Source organism: Zeugodacus cucurbitae, chromosome 6 (assembly GCF_028554725.1).
Source record: "Zeugodacus cucurbitae isolate PBARC_wt_2022May chromosome 6, idZeuCucr1.2, whole genome shotgun sequence".
In the NCBI taxonomy this organism is placed as follows: domain Eukaryota; kingdom Metazoa; phylum Arthropoda; class Insecta; order Diptera; family Tephritidae; genus Zeugodacus; species Zeugodacus cucurbitae.
The window spans coordinates 26,794,796-26,816,278 of NC_071671.1; the positions used below are offsets into that span (position 1 = coordinate 26,794,796).

Sequence of the window (21,483 nt, forward strand, 5' to 3'; positions counted from 1 at the left end):
ATGTAGAATATAGAAGATAAGAGATAGGTATGTCAGTGAATTCAAGAGTGGTACGACCTTTTTCCGAAAGCACAATATAATGAAGAAGTACAGCAAGAAGCGTCAAGAGATTCTATTCGATATGGAAAAGAGGAAACACAGCAAAATATAAGATTGCTTTCAGAACATTTACTTGTCATACTTTTCCAAAATTAGATAAGGCACTTAGAGGTTGGAACTGACTTTGACCTTTGACCCCAGTAAGGTAATTATCAAAGCTTTTAGCTCTCGGAGTAAATAAAAATCAAAAAGGATGAATCAAAAACTAATATTCGGGATCCCGAAAAAAGTTACGGGAATACATTAGCATTCACCAACAGCGGCGCTATGCTAAAAAGAAAATAATGCACGTGTGCACATGTGTAAAGTAGACACAAGCTTAAGTTGTGTCTCCTTAGAGACCTGCTATGTTATAATACTCGTCGTACATTGTTGCGGCTTAGCACATAGTGTTGCATTTATGCCTCTCTGTCTGTCTATCTAGCCGCTTGACTGTCTGCTGCTGGCAGTTTGTACAAATCGGATGGTGTTCGATGCTGCTTCACCTTCTTCTTTGTTAGAATATTGCATTGTTGCAAGCGGCAACCAAGATAAGCTGACGCGCAAAGATGCTACCCCCAACCACTCACACGCATACGAGTCATTTGTAGTCCTTATGTTTGGATGCTGATTATTTGCATAAAATATTCACGTATGTGTTCATACCACACTACCAACAATCAAACCAACCGCCTTCGGTTGCGGTTGCATGCCACATTGGTATGGATTTCGACCCAGTGGAGGCTGATTTACTCGTAGATTGGTGCACACAGAGCCCTCGTATGTTATATGCGTTAGGCGAGAGTATAACGCTCCTAATATATATACTATATATACATACATCTATGTGTATCAATATAAATATTTAAAATCTACATATTATATAATGCATTGCCAATTATTCTCGTCCCCATAAATTTACAGTATGTTCGAAAAGTATTGTAAATTATTGCTTTGATAAGGAATTGAAAATTAAGCCGCCTGAAGCAAATTTAATCTACCGCCATTGAGTTACTGTTCGTTGTGCGTAAATCAAATAATTATTTGCATACAAGCGTGGTTGGATAAATCGAAAAAATTTGCCAATATATATATAGTGCAAAGATATTTAATAATAAAATTTTAAACCTTCCAAATTTTGGCGAATTTTTCAAATAATAAGTATTTATATAATCCAAATAGTATGTAATCGATACTCTTTTCAAGCTTTCGAAGCTTGAAACTATGGCAGAGGTTTAGTTCAATACAAGCTTCAGGTTGACGATCAAAATTTTGATCAAATTTATATAAAGTATTCCAGCCCAAGAGGAATCTCTTTGCACTATCTGATCCATCTTCTATCTCAAATATTGCAAATCGAACGCCATAGCTTAGTTTGTAGTTTTGAAACTCACTCATAGTCAATTTCGATATATTTCTAGGCGCGTAAACTCACTGAGATTAGTATTCTACGAATTATGAATTATCAAGATGTTACCAAATTGCTATGAACTGAAACCAAAACTGTTTAGATTTGCAAACTCCAAGAATTCTATACATGTCTTTGAAATAAATCTGAATATTCGCAATATCCGACAACATACAGCCAATTCAAACACGTTCAGCTTCTGAGCGGTTAAAATCTTTCTATAAATGAGCCTTTAGTACTTTGGGCTTTCATATATACTTTACCGAAGGCACTCTACTTCGAGTTTCGAAGTTCGAAAAATTTATAGGTGAACAAGGCTAAGCTAAATAATTTGATCAGGTCATTTCTTTAAAGGATTTTCAGATCAAAGCATATCGGGCGTATCTACCCATTTGCTAATAAAAAAGATATCTAGCTTTAGAGGATAAAATATTGACAGCTAGGAAAGCGAGATATTCAATAACTTATTATGGAAGATATATTATATGAAGAAGCTTTCGAACTTCTACTTACCAAATTTTACTTATTACAGTTATATAGCAAGTAAATTATACGTAAACTGCTGATAAATCGTACATACCTGAAAAGAAAAAATATGTATATAAATAAATTTGGTATGATTGCTTCTGATATTAGATTAAATCATGAAAGTTTAGTAGTTAAATGGCATAGAACTATGAGAATCTTCCATTTAGCGGTCAAAATCTAAAAATATTCCACAAATAGATTGGTTAAGTATCTAAATAAATATTAAAAAGCTTAGATGACAGGCGCTTTAGAAGCCCCTTCCTTTATCCATCCTCTATTAATATTAATTAGATGGAAGATTTAAAGATAGTATCACGATTTACACTGTCCTTGGTTCTCTGGTACAGGGGCTTTTAAAGTCATTAAATAAGCTCTGGATTGAATTACCAAAACTAGAAAGCTTTCTATAGATTTATATTTTATTATGACGTCTTTATATTCTTTACCTTTCAAAAGTGGTTCATAGTAAGGGGATCTTATGTAGGAGATCATTATAAAAAGAAAGCCCTATTTTGGAGGAATAATAAATAAGAACCGTGTTGTGGGTGCTTGTATTCAGTACAATAAAGACTACATTAAAAATCTATTTAAAAAAAAAACAATATTTGTCACCCAAAAACTCGTTGACGGCAAATTCGCCATCGCCAGACAACAACTGGAAATCCTGTCTATGCATTATTAAATGAAGTCACATTCGACAAATGTGTAAATTGAAAGGAAGCACGGCAGAACTTAACTTCCTGTAAACGGAAAAGCAAAAATTAACTTTCTTCAAAAAATAACTTTCTACAGTGTGAGAAAAATGCAGGCAACGCAAAGAAAGCGAAAAATACAGCATAATAGCTCAAGGCATTTCATAAAGAGGAAAGAAATATTCATGCTTCCACACACATCTTAGCTATTTCTTAAAGACATGCCATATACGTATGTAGGCAGTTCAAATCTACTCATATATACAGTTATGCTTGTTGCTCAGGCTCATGCCTGGCAATAAATTTCCATTTAAAACGGGAAATTATGAAAATTCGTTTGCCTTATCTTGATAAAAAATGTTGAAATTGTGAGAATATGCTTTGAATTGTGAGAATTATGATGAGGGTTCGGCTTTTTCGAAAGCAGATGTCAGTAAATTTGTATAAGAAGAAGTTGTGAACAAATTAGTTTTATAATATTTCCATGAACTTTTTGGCATATCATTTAGTGTTAAATGTTTTTTATTAGAGGTTATATATACACACAATATTTAAACAGTTTCATCCTAAATGTAGGCAACAAAAAAATTATAAATGAATGTATTGACTTCGTGCGAATTTCAGTCGGCTACAACTGCTATTTGTGGTGTGAGCTTCTGCTTTGTACATACACCGACGAAAGTATACTCAAGACGGTCGATTGGTAACAGACTAAAACTAAAGTCATGATTAAGATCATAGCTTTAGCTAGCGTTAGCCTGTGAAAGGGAGTTATCCAAAGAAATTTGATCATTAGTAGAACGAGATTTAGGTCGCTGTCGCATAATTGGTTCTCGGACTCTGGTTCATTGCTCTATATTGATGGGAAATTCTTAGAGAGCCCTCTTCCTAATGTTTTTCCGCACTATGTAATGAAATTCCAAGGGGTAGTGTGATTATCTGGAGAAGATCAGCAGTTGATCTGGACAATTTTCAACTATAATTTCAGTTTAGTATCAAATAAAAAGGTATAAATTGTCTTCTTCGTCAGTCAAATAGTTGTTGACCTCAATCATATTTCTTTAGAGATTAAATGACTAGAACAAGCCACAAACCCCCGCGATCTTTCGACAGATCTTTTTGTCTACAGATCCTTCTCAGTTTTGATGGAGATATCGTGGTGGGAGGGAGATAAAGACTAATAGAATCAATATTCAAACCGTCCGTTAGATGGGTATATCGATAACAATTTAGAGACAGTGTTGATTCATGAACAGATCAATTTGAATAATTCTACTACAAATCTATCTCAATGAACTGAAGTTTTGCGAATTTATCTGCGAACTAGACATTGTTATTTAAGTAAATGCGTGACCCATATTCCTAACGTCAACCCGAGTCATAATCATGTCACAGCCATGCTTTACAGCCACAACTGCGGACTTAGTTTCAATTAATACTAATATTCAGGTTTGTTTTGGGCCTATAATCGTATCAGGAATCTAGTAAAATCCATTCAAACTCGAATCTAAATCTAAGTTAGATCCCAAACACATCACAATTACCACTTTTTTGACACACTTTTTCTATTGTATTAGACGGAGTACATAAAACAAAATCACTATTTTGACAGTTCACATGGCAACATAAAAAATGTCCAAAACCGTCATGACAACGTAGGTAATAACACTGGTGACATGCAACCTAAAAAGGAGTGGATAGAAAAAAGTTCAGCCCAAAAAACATGAAAGCAAAAAAACACATAGCAGACGAGGTAGGTAAACACCGAGTGTGAAGCGCATAAAAAGTAATGAAAATAATTTGTAGTTGAGGTCAGCCAACTTTATACGGATTTTGACGAGCTCACGGCGCGTCCTGTTCACGCACAGGCACGGCAGGCACGCAGGCAGGCAGGCAAGTAAGTGGACGAAGTAAATCACCAACTGCCACTCAACACCTGCGGTAGCGACCTGTGCCTTCCAACTTGCGTCTGCCATCCTGTGCTTAACGTCCTCCAATGAATTCTGTCGGTCAGACTAATTTTGTTGTGTGCATAAAGTCAGTAGCGCCCACAGCGCTTCGAAGCGTTCAAGTGGCGTGTGAGTGGAGTAAAATAGAGCCGTCGGCCAATGAGTGTTTACGGGGTAAGCAGTGTGCTGTGCTTATTTGGCTATGGCGTTGCGAACTATACAAGCCACTGTTGTATCGCATTATATACCGTGGGCTATATTGTACAACAAGAGTCTTGTTTCGGGGGCACTCAATACTGAATACTTGTGCGAACCATAGAACACACTAAGGGGTTATACTCGCGCTGGTAACCCTATGCGATATACACGCATTCATTCTGTATAAACATGACCCATTGTGGCCCATTGGCACTTGAACGCGCCAAGGCGGATGGAGAAAATTATGGGAAATTAAAGGGAAAAAGGGTTTGTAACTAAATTTCACGAATTTCGGTACAATTTCGGCTGCGTGGTATGGATTTCGTGTAAATTATGTTTTTTCTCGTTGTCTTTACTCATGGCTTTCGTTCGTTTGTTTGTGCTTGTGACTTATGGCATCCGTGCTATTTCAATTTTGTGCCGTTAGCAACGAATTATGTGCAATATTCAAAGATTTATGACCATGTTCGACCTGCTTAATCAAATTTGAGACAACAACATGAATAACAAGACAACAACAAGTACCATGACTAATGCAACGCCTATAAACACTGGCGGCTACCAAGTGAATTATGTTGAACAAGCTGGTGAAAAAAAGCAAAGTACAAAGAAACTGAGAAGATAGAGAGAAAGAGTAAAGTAAAAAGTGAGGAAAACTGATTTCCTGGCGCTGTGTTGTTATAATTTTTATACGCGGGTGCAATGACTTTGTTGGAATATAATATTTGTAACTATTAACTCTTGAGTGGTCGGGTTTAGTGGTATTTAATTAATTTAAGCACTAAAATTTTGCGTTGGTTCAACATTTCTGATGAAAAAAGAAATATTTTAATTATTATATTATTTTTTTAAGCTAAAAGTTGCTAAAGAGAGTATTATAGTTTTGTTCACATAACGGTTGTTTGTAACACCCAAAACTAAACGAGTTAGATATAGGGTTATATATACCAAAGTGATCAGGGTGAAAAGTGGAGTTCAAATCCGTATGTGTGTCTGTCCGTCTATGCAAGCTGTAACTTTAATAACAATTAAGATATCTTGATGAAACTTGGCACACTTATTTCTAGGCAGCATAGAAAATGAGCAAAATCGGACCACTGCCACGCCCACAAAATGGCGATAACCAAAAACACATAAAGAGCTATAACTAAGCCATAAATACAGCTATAGATATTTGGATGTAATTTTTTTGGGGAAGTGGGCGTGGCTCCGCCCCCAAATCGGTTATTTGTATATATCTCGCAAACCAATAGTCGGTTCTCTTACGTACCCCACCATACACCATGAAAATAGTTGAAATCGGTTTATAACCATGCCCACCTCCCATACAAAGGTTAGGTTAAAAATTACTAAAAGTGGGTTATCTCACTAATGAAAAACGTCAGAAACACTAAATTTCACATAAGAAATGGCAGATGGAAGCTGCACTCAGATTTTTTTACAAAATGGAAAATGGGCGTGGCCTCGCCCACTTATGGCTCAAAAACCATATCTCAGGAACTACTCGACCGATTTCAATGAAACTTCGTTTGTGATCCTTACATCCCAATGATATGTTGTGAAAATAGGCCAAATCGGTTCACAACCACGCCTACTTCCTATATACCAGAACTTTGAAGACGATCTGAATCGTTTACTTTACAATATATGTAAAGTAAGCACTAGTGAAGATATAGGAACAGAACTTTGCATAAATACTACGTTTATAGTGTGGCAGCCCCATTCTAAAAATCGCCAAAATCGGAGCATAGGTTTTCAAGGCCCCATATATAGAACATGAGGACCTCGGTGTTTCTAATCTCATATTATGGTTTCCAACTTTCAATGGATTTTATACAATATATATGACGAATATGTGGGTCAAATTCTGTGTTATATTAATAAAGTTAAATAAATAAATTGCGAGAGTATAAAATGTTCGGTTACACCCGAACTTAGCCCTTCCTTACTTGTTTCAATTTAATATAATTTTTTGTATTTATTTATTAAATTTTTTTATTTAAACAAAGATTGTCCAACAAAGGGTTAATTAGATGAGAAATTCCATTATAAGTCATTTGAAATAATTGCAATGAACACTTGCTAGCCAATTTTTAATGTCAACAGTTTGAATATCGCTGCAAAAAATTAGGATTTTTTACTACGAAAAATCCACAAGAGCTTTAAATCACTCTCAAATGTAATTTTTCAACCAAAAGCTTTCATTACAATTTGTCAGTACCGAGAAAGGCTTTTATAAAGGAAGAGGAAGAACAGTAGCGCTGCCCACGCACCTTCTATACTCTTGCTAAGGAAACTCATAAATAATGGTATTATTTCTTTGTAGAAGAACTTATGTATGTACCTTGAATGAAGAAATCAGTTCAATTTCCTCAAATTGCAGTTATTACAGCAACAATTGCGTTTTCTTCATTTCAGACCAGAGAAAAGCAGTCTCTGCTATACTGTGAAGACTAGCAGCAGCCACTCATTACACTTAATTCAGTGAAGAACACTGTATTCTTCTATATATCACATAGTCACAATTTGGCGCACACTTTACTTTACTTTAACACTATTTGATGCAATTTTCACAATTTGCTTTCAACTCATTGCGTTCAGCACGGAAACACGGAAATGTATACGGAACTGACAGAATGGCGCGGATCATTGGCAAAGCACAGTGCTGCATTTTTCAAGCGAAAGTGGTATTCACAGTAGAGTGGGAATTTAATTTAAATTTTTAATAAAAATACAACATAATGTTTTTTGATAGTGTTACCATATGAAAATAAGATAATAAATCATAAAAAATATAATAATAATAATTAAAGTTCAAATAAAATTTTTTTTGAAGAAAAAAAATAAAAGTTTTGTTGAATTTTTTTTTGGAATTTTTATTAAAAATATTTTTATTACTACAAATATAATTTAACATTTAAAAATATAAAATTTTTTAAACAAATGCAAAAAATTAAAAAATTATTAATTAAAAATGGCATTACTTACACGTCTTAAAATTTTTTTAAAAGTACTTTAGTTAACATTTTAATATTTAATCATTAATATTCTTGAAATTTAAATTTTATAATTTGAAAATTAATTAAATAATTTTTTTATTAAATTTTTGCTTTTTAAATATTAATGGTTATTTTAAATTTATTTAAAACTTTAAAAAGAGTTCAGTACATAACAATTTATTTGAAAAATTAACAAATATTTATAATTTTATAAAACAATAAATATAAAATAATAAAATATTCCGCCCAATTGTGAATGACACACTTAAGACTTTTGCGCAGGCAAAATGTAACCCTGCGCTTTGTAAAAGTTCCTGCGCCATTCTGCTCATGACAGCAATTCCGATAGTATTTTGCCGACGCGTGTGTTGCAATTTGAGAAAATTGTCTCAATTATGTAAAATATTAGTGAAAGTGAAGTGTTTTATGCAAAATTATCAAGTAAAATCGGTGCTAGGAAGATTTGAAGTAAAATACATGTCAAGGCGGCATTTTTATTCGGTTTTTCAGCAAATGGCAAAGTGAAGTGCGCTCGTGTGGTAATACATATATTGTGGAAGAAGTGTGCAAAAAAGTGTCTTTAATGTGAAATCTAATTGTAAATCTAATGTAGCTGATAATACAGTGAAGGCAAATTGTGATAGAGAGTCAACGGCAAATCAAAGTAAGTTATGTTTTATATTAAATAAACTGTATGGAAGTGCTGGCGAAATTGTTATGCTAGGATCGCCATTTTATGCGCAGATGACAGCAGCGTCTTTCTAAGCTTTTCAATTGTCCTTTTGGTGTTGGTTGCAAAGCTTTTATATGGAGCTTTCTGAACTTTGTGGTGGATATTATTTTCAATAAAGCTTTCATTTCCAGAAAAATAAATTTTCATAAAAACAGCGAAATGTTTGTATATATTATATATGTACATATTTTTAGGCGTACCATCTTAAATATAAGACAGCAGTTTGATAACACTGCACCTGATCAACAGTTTGATTTTTTTAGTGATTTAATATTGCAATATAGACGAAAAAGTGAATATGAATGTGTATATTAAAAGTGATAAATATTTTTTCTTAAGCAAAGAAAAAAAAATTGAATTCTATCATGATATACATACGCATTGCAAGACTTCTCTTTAGATTATTATTTTTTGCTTAAATATTACTTTAAAATTCATTTATCTGTATTACTAATACTTCGAGCGAGTATAATATGCAGCTCCGTTCGAACTCAGTACTTTCTCATTCTTTTTTGTTACTTTTTATTAAACTTCCGTCGAAATTTTTTCGCTGTTTCCTTTTTTGAGCTTCCACCTCGATTAGTTTTACTTTGATCACTGGAATGCAATTACTTTTTTACCAAAAAGAATTTTTAATCAGCAACATTACATACTATATATAAGTATATTATATAAATACATATATATAAGCGTATATACAAGTTTACAAACCATATTCACACAACTATACTCATGAAAATGGTACATGCAGCAAAGGCTAAAAGATAATAAGGATTTACTGCAAATACTACACTATAATGATGGAGTTAGAGAAAAGGAATGAAGGGTAATATAAGTAGACCTGGGTTGTCTATTATTACAAAATAATATTAAGCGTTTCTGTTGGACTGAAAAGAAATGTTTTGGTACAAAAATATATTGGGTGGGTGGTGCTATGCGTTAATATATATTTTTAGTGAGTCTGTACTAGTCAAACCTATTCGAACTCCATCTCTACATCTTTTCACATAAAGTATTGCTCTCAAAAAATACTGCACCGGGCTAGAATGGTTATGGGGATTTAGGGCTGCTGATTAACAGTTTTAGATGCCTGAAAGCATTGCTCGAGTGTATATAGCTGTATCTGGAACTTAATTCTGAGGGACGAATGAGCAACATACGACTTCTAACGGTGGTAAGGTCAATTTTTTCACAAGAAAGCTCATTATTTATGATATTTTATTATCATTTTTTAATTCGTTTAAAACTTAGTGGTTCTTAAGTGTAAAAAAGATATATGTAAGAATTTATTTGAAATTTATTATCTACATGCCTGCTGGGTATTTTCTCCACACATATGTATATAAATTATTATCCTGAATATAAATGGAAATTAATCGTTTAAGTTGTTGTTTATGTAGAATTTCCCACTTTAGATTTTACATGACATTAAACATTATTGTTTTGCATTTAATTAGCTTTGACAGTGGCAATTAAATTATCTATAATCACATAGACACTTACACTAGCTAGCAAATATTTGCAATTTTTAATAATTAATAGTGGATTTGGAGAGCAATTGTAGAGCAAATTCTTTAAGGTTTGTAGGTCGAAAATAAATTTGAATATAATTAAAGTAATCCTCGCATAGTCAATGATTTTCAATTTCTTCTTTAAGGGGGACAACTAGTGTGAAATTTCAAAAAAATCAATTCTTTTTTGTTTAGAGTAGATTACACCTTTAAAAATAACATATTAAAATTTCAAATCAATATCTCAAATAGTTTTTGAGTTATAGCAATTTAAAGAGCAGCCGCTCGGTAACAGTGAAAACGAACATTTTATCTTTAAACGCGTTTTTCTCGAAACAGCATTTTCCGAATTTGCTGCAGTGATTACTTAAAAACAAATGATCCGATCACTATCGAATTTTTTTTTACATGTTCTATATATAGTTCTCCGTACAATGACCTATCGATTTTTGATCTGAACAAAAAATCGAATTTTGGCTGGCCAAAAACGTCCAAAATTTTGGGTAAAATTCGACTATTTTTTTTTAAACGCCGCCATATTGTCAATTTTTAATTTTTTTTTATCGTAGGTCATTGTACAGACAATATTATCTAGTTTAAGGAGAATTTTATTTTTTTAGATTTCATCCAAGGAGAAGGCCGGAATCAGTGCAGCAGTGAAGGACCTTTTTGTTTGCGCCGTTGGATATCGTCTATAACTTAAAAAATATTTAATTTTTTTCTTCAAAAATTTCACTCTATATTCTTGAAACATGTATAAATATATTCTTAAAAAATTGAAATAATTGGTAAAGTATTTTTTTTTAATAAAAATTCCCAAAAATAACCTTTTTTTGGGCATTACACTAGGTGTTCCCCTTAAAGGAGATTCGTTCTTCGAAGCGAATGTTTTATGGACGGATGAGAAAGTAAACTAAATCCAAAAACATAACTTTGATTATTCAGAAAATCTTGACACCGATATTTGAGCCTTGAAAGCGTTGGTTAGATCCAACTGTGCCGTTACTGTATTACATCATCATTTGTATCCTATAATTAGTTGAAAGCAAGTGTCGATGATTCGGCTGCTTCATAAAAATATAGTTTCCATCGACATAGAACAGTACGAGTATAACAATCTCAATTGGAACCACTGACTATTTGGATTTCAAATGTTCTCACAAATTAGATACTCACTCCGAAGCCTTGAATAAATCGGTTTTGTGGCAATAAGATTCGGTATTCTAAGCATGTTGTTAGTAATACTAAATGACAGTTTTGAGAGGTTCAAAAGTCTTCAGTGATATCAAAAGCTTCTGAAAAATATATTTTAGAACCTTTGAGTTACTTAGTACAAGTTATAGATTAACAAGTAAGGATGCAACCGAACATTTTATACTCTCGCAATTTATTAATGTAATTTTATAAAGACAACACAATTCGACCCATATATTCTGATTAAAGTGCAATAGAATAACGAAAATCATCATAAATAGTATATGGAGTAATTCCTGACCCGTTTTCACCACCAAGATATAATGTATCGAAGACTATACGCCCACTTAATTTTATATTATCTATAATTAGGTATATGGGATCTGGGGGAAGTTATGACCCGATTTTAACCACTTTTGGTACATAGACAAAAATAAGATGATAAGAAAAAAATTCAGAGGAGAGGAATTCACCTATATTTTCGGTGAAAATTTATTCTTAGGCACCGAGTTCTTCATGTTCGATATCAGGGGCCTTGAAAAGTCATGGTCAGCTTTTGACAATTTTTTTACAAGTAATGTCACAGATCAAATACAGTATTTGTGTAAAGTTTTATTCCGATATCTTCATTGGTTCTTAATGTATATATTATAAAGTGAACGAATCCGAAGAATTCAAAATTGAGTTATATAGGAAATAGGCGTGGTTGTGAACCGATTTAGCCCATATTCCACCCGTGTCATCAGGGTGTCAAGAAAGTGTTATATACCGAATTTAATTGAAATCGATAGAGTAGTTCTTGAGATATGGTTTTTGACCCACAAGTGGGCGACGCCACGCCCATTTTCCATTTGGTAAAAAAAACTGAGTGCAGCTTTCATCTGCCATTTCTTATGTGAAATTTAGTGTTTCTGACGTTTTTCGTTAGTGAGTTAACCCACTTCTAGTAGTTTTCAACCTAACCTTTGTATGGGAGGTGGGCGTGGTTATTATCCGATTTCTTTCATTTTTGGACTGTATAAGGACATTCCTAAAAGAAACGACTGCAGTGGTTTATATAGCTTTATTAGTTTACGAGATATATACAAATAACCGATTTGTGGGCGGGGCCACGCCCACTTCCCCAAAAAAATTGCATCCAAATATGCCCCTTCCTAGTGCGATCCTTTGTACCAAATTTTACTTTTATAACTTTATTTGTGGCTTAGTTATGACACTTTATGTGTTTTCGGTTTCCGCCATAGAGACCCATTTTAGACTATTATTGCATCACCGATAACTGTTATCATTCCTCTTATACCATAGTGTCACAACAAGTACTCTCAAATTTGTGACTCAAAATTGTGACAATGACACATGATACCAATAATCATTTTTACATTTAGGAAACATTAACATTAAAGAAACTAAGCTGGGCCTAGAATACTGGAAGTTATTCTTTAAAGCTTAAACTAATTTGTTTGAGCATCTTATATGACAACTCACCTATTTTGCCGGTTTGGAGTACGTACAACAACAAGTTGGAAAATCTGTTTTGTAGCTCTACTGCCTTAGTACGACTTTATTAGTAGGCTTTTAAACTTTCAGAAAGAAAGGAGTTGCCGAGGCAGTGGCAGAAACTTACGCTCTTTAACAACCGTTACACCACTGCAACTGTATTCTTATAAGAATTTTATATTGAGCAGACTTAAAACTCAAACTTTATGCATGACTAGTAAGCGGTAAGCAACTTTCAACAGAAAGATGTGGGTTCTACTTTCTTTCAAGTAAGTTTTGGAGGCATTATCACATATAAATACTAACAAATAAATGTCTGTATGTAAACATATTTCCATAGAAGCCACTTATATAGCTTTCATCCTCCGTTAGTTTGCTGGAATCGTACACAAAATCTACAAAATTATTTGTAAACAACTAATCCTTAACAAATTGCACGTTTTATTACATAATTTGTATCTACGAAAGTTTAACAGTTACCTTAGAGCTACAGAATAATTTCTATATAAATTACATATGTATGTATTTGTGTGTGTGTATATAGTACTTATGTACCGAAAAGTTTGGTTAAATAAAAACAAAACAAAGAAAAAGTGTAGTTGGTGTTAAACCTGGAGTGAAAGTAAGTGAAATAGTTGGCGAACGAAAAGTGTAGGCAAAAGTGAATTTTTGAGGCGAAAGAAACTTTTAGTGGTTATTAAAATTAATGGTGTTTTCTAAATTAAAATGTCAAAGCTGCAGTTGAATACATTTCAAAACTTTCAATTATATGCCAAAAGCTGCTGAGATAGGTTAGGTTAGTATATAGGTTATACCTAGCTACATATCTGCCTAGATAAAGTTGCTTGGAGTCTGCAGGTGGCGACACTCCTGCGTCCTCTGTATGCCTAGGCACATACACAGTTCAGCTAACTAGAAAGTGAATTTCTAAAAATAATGAAAGGCCTGCTGTTGCAGTTGATGGCCACTTCAAAATAAACTTTCACTGCCGAGATACAATAATAAGCTGCCAAGTTTGGTTTGGTTAGTTTGCGTGCGGAGAAAAAAATTAAGAATAAATAACGGAAAAATATTAAATAAACACGGCAACTGTTTAAATACGACACACAACAGACAGTAAATGGTAGCAAGTGGGCGTAACTAGTGGGCGGTTGCAGACAGCTGTATTGAGCTTCGGTAATTGCTTGTGCTTAATGCTTGTCTACATTAATTACCATGAGTTATTGTGTATGAGTACATACATAAATACACACATACATACATATATGAACATTCGTAGTTGCATTTGCGGTCACTAAATCAATGCCGTCGCTATGGGGGCAATCAATATGCTTAATCCGAAACCGTTAACTGCGCCACAACTCAACTGAATTCAACACAAACGCAATCCAATCACTAGACGAGCTAACCATTTATCATTATTTGTTGTTGTTGCTCTCACATATGTATGTAGCCATATGCATTATTATCGTTAAAGTTGAATTTCTATTAAAACGCTTCGAAAGCTCAAAGGACTAATTTGATGAAACTCCGAGGAGGCAAACATATGCACGTGTGTGCTATGAATTATGTATTAAGTGAAGGCATATGTATGTATAGACAAACGCAGTCGAAGAAACAGAATATGGTATCAAGTGTTCTGGAAGCTTCGTAGGCGGGTGAGTTGGCTGTACAACGATAAGACGGTTGGTTGGTTGGTTGTGGGTTCAAAACTTAGTGGGTACTGTGTTCAAATTATTAGTTTTCTATGAAAGGAAATGCTTTGGATGCATTTCAAGATTGCAAAGGATTTCATAAGAATATTTTAGTAGTTTGGATCTAGAGAAATTAGGCTAAGTTATGGTAAACAAATATGTAGGAGCTACTCTGACCTAAATCTGAATTCTAAACCGAGGAACAAATTATAAGGAGTGAGAGAAATGGCGAAACAGCGATATGAGAATGGGGAAGAGAGAAACAGAAATGGTAGGGAAGAGATAGAGAAAGATATTGTGTGTGAGAGAGAGAGAGAGAGAGAATAGTAAATAAGAGAGCCCAGAAACTTTTAGAACTCAAAACATTTCCCAGTAAACAGTAGACAGAGATGGTTAGAGAGACAAAGATATACATAAATAAGACTTGTGGACAGAGAAATATATAGTAAGTCCGGTGTGTCTAAAAATAAGGCAGATCAAAATGTTTGTGTTTCTGTAAAAAAAACTTTATTTAAGGGGTTAGGGGTAGTCAGAGACACGAAAAAATGAGAATTTTCAGTATTTTTTTGCTATTAAATTATGTTATTTTTCAAAAGTAATAATATGGCATTAAAGTCACGAAAATTAAAAAAAAATTATAATTTCCAAAGATAAGCTGTCTGTGTTGACCCAGTTTCAAAAAAAGGTCCTTTCGGTGACAATCATAAGTCTTTCGAGATTCATCTAAAATCAATCGGATAAAAAAAGTTTTATAAATAGATAATCCTGGCCTGGTCGAAGCTTTTTTTTCAAAAATTAACAAAATGGTGGCCTCAGGAATTTTTTTTCTAGATTTCGGGAAAAAATCAACAGTTAATTGGTCTTAACAAATCGAAATTTTTGAAAAAAAAAATCCTTCGATCAGTTTATAATTTAGGTATTCTAAAAGCTGTATGAATTTCATTAAAATTACTGAGCGGTTATCGAGTTACAGTTGTCACAAGTTCAAAAAACATAGTTTTGAGATTAGCGCATTTAAAATTTCACTCGAGCCTTTTGAGCGCCCGAGCGATCTTTGTTATTTGTCGAATAACTCGAAAAGTTATTATCGGATCAACTTCAAATTTTCAGAGAATATTTTTATGATATTACACTTAACGAAAAGTACAAAAAAAAATAGATTTTTTGGAAATCCTGATTACCCCTAATACCTTAAAAATAATTTGAGTCTAATAAAAATGTGGTTAAGGTTAAACTAACAGAAAGTGAGGTTAGATTAAAAAAAAAGTAAACAAAATTCTCCTCCTTCTCCACCCAACTTAAGTACATATCAAATAGCCAAGAATAAATGGACGTCTATTTTACCAACCACAACCAACTGGTTCATTAGTATGAATACACAAATAACTAACAAATTTATGCGCATAGCAACAATTCTTCGACATATAAAGTCGGTACACATTTCCACATAAACGTAATATCCTTTAACAATGGAGCCCAAGAGCAAAATAGAAATTGTCATTTGACTGGAAGGGTGAGCAGGGAGCAAGCGAAGGCGGCAACGCACAAGCTTATTAAGGTCAATACTTTATATGTACTCGTATACTGATGGATTTGTTGAAACCAACATGATTGTGTTGACTCCTTGGTGACAAAGGTAAATAGCAACAACAGCAAAAATGAAATAAAACTACACAAAAATAAGTACAATTTAACTGCTATTCTATACACAATAAAGCAGTGAACGATTGATAGAAAGTAGATGGAGGAAATCATTGAGTTTATCTGCAGACAAAGCTTCGATTTGTGTCGCATTCTTTCATTAGAACATAATAGGCATTAACGATATATTGTTCATTTATATGTTTGTTCTCTGTCTGTCATAGAAGGTAAAGATAAGAAGGTGTTTAATTCAAATTCTTTTTAACTACATTTACTCATTTGGGAGTTAGGGTTCGTGGCCACAAAATTCGGTCGTGCAAGTAAAGAATATTTTTAAGTTAGACAGGAACTGCTCGAGAGACCTTGAAAAATTAAAGCTCTACTTTTATGTTTTAAAACTCAAAAGGCGATTGTCATTAGTTCAAGTTAAGCTTTAATGAAGAAACCAACCTTAGCTTCCCTCTAGTTCTATCTCTGTATCCAGCTTTCACTCCCTCTCTCTCTCTCTCTCTCTTTCTCCTTGTTGAGAGTTGAGAGAAAGTTCAATTAAATTTTCAAAATATTTATTCTTCAGTTCTTTACAGATTCTTCTTCTTCTTCTTGACTGGCGTAGACACCATAGTAGCACCTGTTGGCAAGAGTGATTCTGCGTTGGATTTCCAGGCTGACATTGTTATTGCTGTTAATGCTGGTTCCCAGGTAGACGAAATTATCTACAACTTCAAAGTTATGACTGTCAACAGTGACGTGGGAGCCAAGACGCGAATGCGCTGACTGTTTGTTTGACGACAGGAGATATTTCGTCTTGTCCTCGTTCACCACCAGACCCATACGCTTCGCTTCCTTATCCAGTCTGGAGAAAGCAGAACTAACGGCGCGGGTGTTGTTTCCAATGATATCGATATCATCGGCGTAAGCCAGTAGCTGTGCACTCTTATAGAAGATTGTACCTTCTTTGTTTAGCTCTGCAGCTCGTATTATTTTCTCCAGCATCAGGTTAAAGAAATCACACGAGAGTGAGTCACCTTGTCTGAAACCTCGTCTGGTATCGAACGGCTCGGAGAGGTCCTTCCCGATCCTGACGGAGCTTTTGGTGTTGCTCAACGTCAGCTTACACAGCCGTATTAGTTTTGCGGGGATACCAAATTCAGACATAGCGGCATAAAGGCAACTCCTTTTCGTGCTGTCGAAGCAGCTTTACAGTCGACAAAGAGATCGATCCTATTTTCACGGGTCTTCTCCAAAATTTGGCACATGGTGAATATCTGGTTCGTTGTTGATTTTCCAGGTCTAAAGCCACACTGATAAGGTCCAATCAGTTTGTTGACGGTGGGCTTTAGTCTTTCACACAATACGCTCGACAGAACCTGATACGCGATGTTGAGGAGGCTTATCCCACGGTAATTGGCGCAAATTGTGGGGTCTCCCTTTTTGTGTATTGGGCAGAGTACACTGAGATTCCAATCGTCAGGCATGCTTTCTTCCGACCATATTCTGCAAAGAAGCTGATGCAAGCACCTTATCAGCTCTTCGCCGCCGTATTTGAATAGCTTGGCCGGTAATCCATCGGCACCCGCCGCCTTATTGTTCTTCAAGCGGGTAATTGCTATACGAATTTATTCACGGTCGGGCAATGGAACATCTGCTCCATCGTCGTCGATTGGGGAATCGGGTTCGCCATCTCCTGGTGTTGTACTCTCACTGCCATTCAGCAGGTCGGAGAAGTGTTCCCTCCACAAACTCAGTATACTCTGGTCATCAATAACTAGATCACCTCTGGGGGTCCTACAGGAGTGTGCTCCGGTCTTGAAACCTTTACAGATTAACTCCGGTTAATATCTTCTTTGGTTTAGATTCTTTTAGATTCATACATCGTCAATTGATAGACTTTCCTGCAATCATCTGGAGTCTGTCGGTTCAAATATACATTCAGGAAGGGTCTCACAATCTAAATCATTCTCAAGACAAAGGAAGCTCACTATGTTGGCATGAAAAACATGCATTACTTTCCATAGTATAGCTCATATAATTGTTGGTCTGGTGGTGAAGACAATCAATATCAGTCACTAATATAAAAGGAGCTTCGAACAATAGATTGGCTTAAGATATGAGTAATTGCTGCTGATAGTAGTTTTTAATTTATCCACTCCTCTTAGCAATTAAACCACTTAGCTTATCTGGTAAGTGAAAATTCGATGAAAGCTCTAATGAAAGCTTTTAGTTCACAAACTTGTGACATTTCTAGGATTAATAAAGGACTAAATTTCTTTAATACCTTTGTAGGTTGGGTGTGTTTCACTTTAATACAATATATGTACTTAACCATTATGTGTCTAACCTCCCTGTCGCCATTAAAGCTTTCACTGTTCATTAGTTGAATTCCTACTCTTATTACAAACACAATGGAATTTCCTTTATTTCATGTTATTATTTCACATTTGTTTTTTTTTTGCTTTTCCTCTCTTTATTTGCACCCATTTTAGCAAGCTTCGTTTCTTTCTGGTGGTTTCTATTTATTTATACTTTTGTGGTTTTCCATTGACATTTCTTGTTTGCATTTGCCATTTCCACATATTTTCCGTATACATAGTATTCCTAGTACATATACTTAAACATATGCCATTAACTCATTGCTATATATATTCACCGTTATCCTGACTTCTCAGCTTACGCACTGCTGCTCATTCTATTTACCACTGATTTAGTTCTATTCACATATTTAATCCCAGGAAGTTAACTTTTTTCTCGGTATTTGTGTGCTCACACAAAAACTTCCACTTGGTTGTGGTGAAGCTTAAGACTTACCGTTAAATAAGTGTTCACCACATTTTCCAACTAATACCTGATTATACGAGTATATATATAGCATATGTTGGTTATGGTTTTTAAATATTATTGAATACTTTTATTGAGACTTTCGAAAAATATAGTGAAGTGTGTGACTCTCAAGTATCTGCTTGTTGGTTCGAGAACCAATGTCAATGAAAGTTAGAAACAACAACAACAACAAAACAGTTTGGCGGGGGAGTTTACTGTCGAGAGTTCCGCATCAACCTTAGTTTCAGGCTTCCCGATTACTGCAGCGTTTTTCCAGCGGAAGTGGCTGCTATTAAAGCAGCGACGGATATACTGCTTCGAAGTGCAACAACCTTTAGGGAGGTGGTGATCCACTCGGATAGTAGAGCGGCGATACTAGCTCTGAGTTTATTGAACATGCGCTCAGAGTTGGTTAAGGAATGCCTATCCTCACTGTCGGTGGTATCGTTATACTTTTCAATTAGACTAGTCTGGGTTCCTAGCCACTGCGGAATCGCGGGGAATTGTAAGGCTGATGAGCTTGCAAAGTCAGGGACTACGGACTCACTATTAGAAGCATGGAAGCATGTAGGAGCACCGTTGTCCTACTGCGGTCTGCTATTGGACAGATGGGCTTCGGCTGAGCTGAGTAGGCGCTGGTCAGTTACCAACACGTGCTTAGTCGCAAGATCCTTCTGGCCTAAGGTTAACCGCGGTAGGTCTACTGAACTTTTCGGCCTAAGTAAACCTCACCTCTCCTTAGTCGTAGGGGTTCTTACTGCCCATTGCCCCATTGGGATTCACGCTGTTAGGTTAAAAATCTTACCGGATGCTAGCTGTAGAAGCTGCATGGAGGAGGATGAGATGGAATAGTCTCATCACTTTCTTCTGGAATGTCACGCCTTTGCGAGATCAAAGAGATTTCTTGGATCTCACTTTATAGAACAGGCTTGTGAAATAGCGAATATAGAGGTTAAGAATCTCTGCAGATTTGTAGTAGGTTCAGGCGCTTTGTCGACTCCTAATTTGTTAATCTAAGGGGGATCCTAGGCTTCACAAAGGACTATATTTTAAAGTCTACGTGTGTTTTCCCTTTGGGAAACAGCCTTACAACCTAACCTAAACTAACCTAGAAACAAATCCATGAAAGCAATATTAAGTTTTCGAAAGCTTTCACATATAAATCTACCATCCTTTTGGAAGAGACCTAAGACCAATTTTAGTATTCTTTCATAATCTGTTCAGCACAAATATTTTATTTAAGAGAACCTCCTAAAGTGCTTTTTAGATGGGCAAACGTTGTAGTGAAAGCTCAACGCGAAGCTTTCAATCGCATACTGAATAAATTTATGATTAAATAGTGCAACACGAAGAAACTTCTTTAAGTTAAATATAAATGTGAAACAACGACAGGGATGATCGATCTACGTATAAAACAATTTAAGATAGCTCCAAAATCATTTAAACGATTGGCTTTCCATATTTTATGGTCATAAGGTTAATGTAAGTTCCGTTTTTTAACGTTCCGTTCTTTTGAAAAGTGAACTGATAGATATAAGAAGCAAAGTCGCTCTCAATACTAACTCTCAGAAGAAATCTTCGCTCATGGAAGAGAGACTTTAAGAATATAGCTTGAGTAGGAATCCCATAATTTGATTACTACACATGGGTTATAGCCAAGTTATACATCCCACATACAAGATCTAGGAAAATTTCGTCGCGCCATTCTTCCATTTCAGAAACCTCCCACAAACCACAAAATAACTGTACTTGTCATGTAAATAATTTGCATATACAAATATAAATCTTTTAGTTAAATATAAATGTGAAACAACGACAGGGATGATCGATCTACGTATAAAACAATTTAAGATAGCTCCAAAATCATTTAAACTATTGGCTTTCCATATTTTATGGTCATAAGGTTAATGTAAGTTCCGTTTTTTAACTTTCCGTTCTTTTGAAAAGTGAACTGATAGATATAGGAAGCAAAGTCACTCTCAATACTAACTCTCAGAAGAAATCTTCGCTCATGGAAGAGAGACTTTAAGAATATAGCTTGAGTAGGAATCCCATAATTTGATTACTACACATGGGTTATATCCAAGTTATACATCCCACACACAAGATCTAGGAAAATTTCGTCACGCCATTCTTCCATTTCAGAAACCTCCCACAAACCACAAAATAACTGTACTTGTCATGTAAATAATTTGCATATACAAGTATAAAGTCATTGAAGTAATTTTCCAGGTTTTACTAGTAAGCAAGAGCGACGATATTCCTCCAGGACATACTCACTCACACTCTCAATAAACTTCTAAATACAAATTCATGAAAATCGTAATTGCCTCCTGTCTACGGTTGTCAAGTAATCAACTAAATTGTTTTGTTCGATTTTCCCCAAAGCAAGCCCAGTGTGTTTGGTCAATCGTATCAATTAGTTGCTGCAGGTATTTTCTACATTTACACACATTTCAGTATATACATATGTAAATTGATTTACAATTTTCATTTCGAAGGTTTTCTAGCATTTAGTGGTTTTAGTGTAATCAACAAATTAAA

At 34.7% G+C, this 21,483-nt stretch overlaps 1 protein-coding gene across 4 annotated transcripts in view; it reads right to left on the reverse strand.

The window, feature by feature from the left end:
* LOC105214022 (protein king tubby) overlaps positions 1-21,483 on the reverse strand; it is a 119,030-nt gene that overhangs the window by 90,943 nt on the left and 6,604 nt on the right. The gene's annotated exons all lie outside the window — the stretch shown is intronic.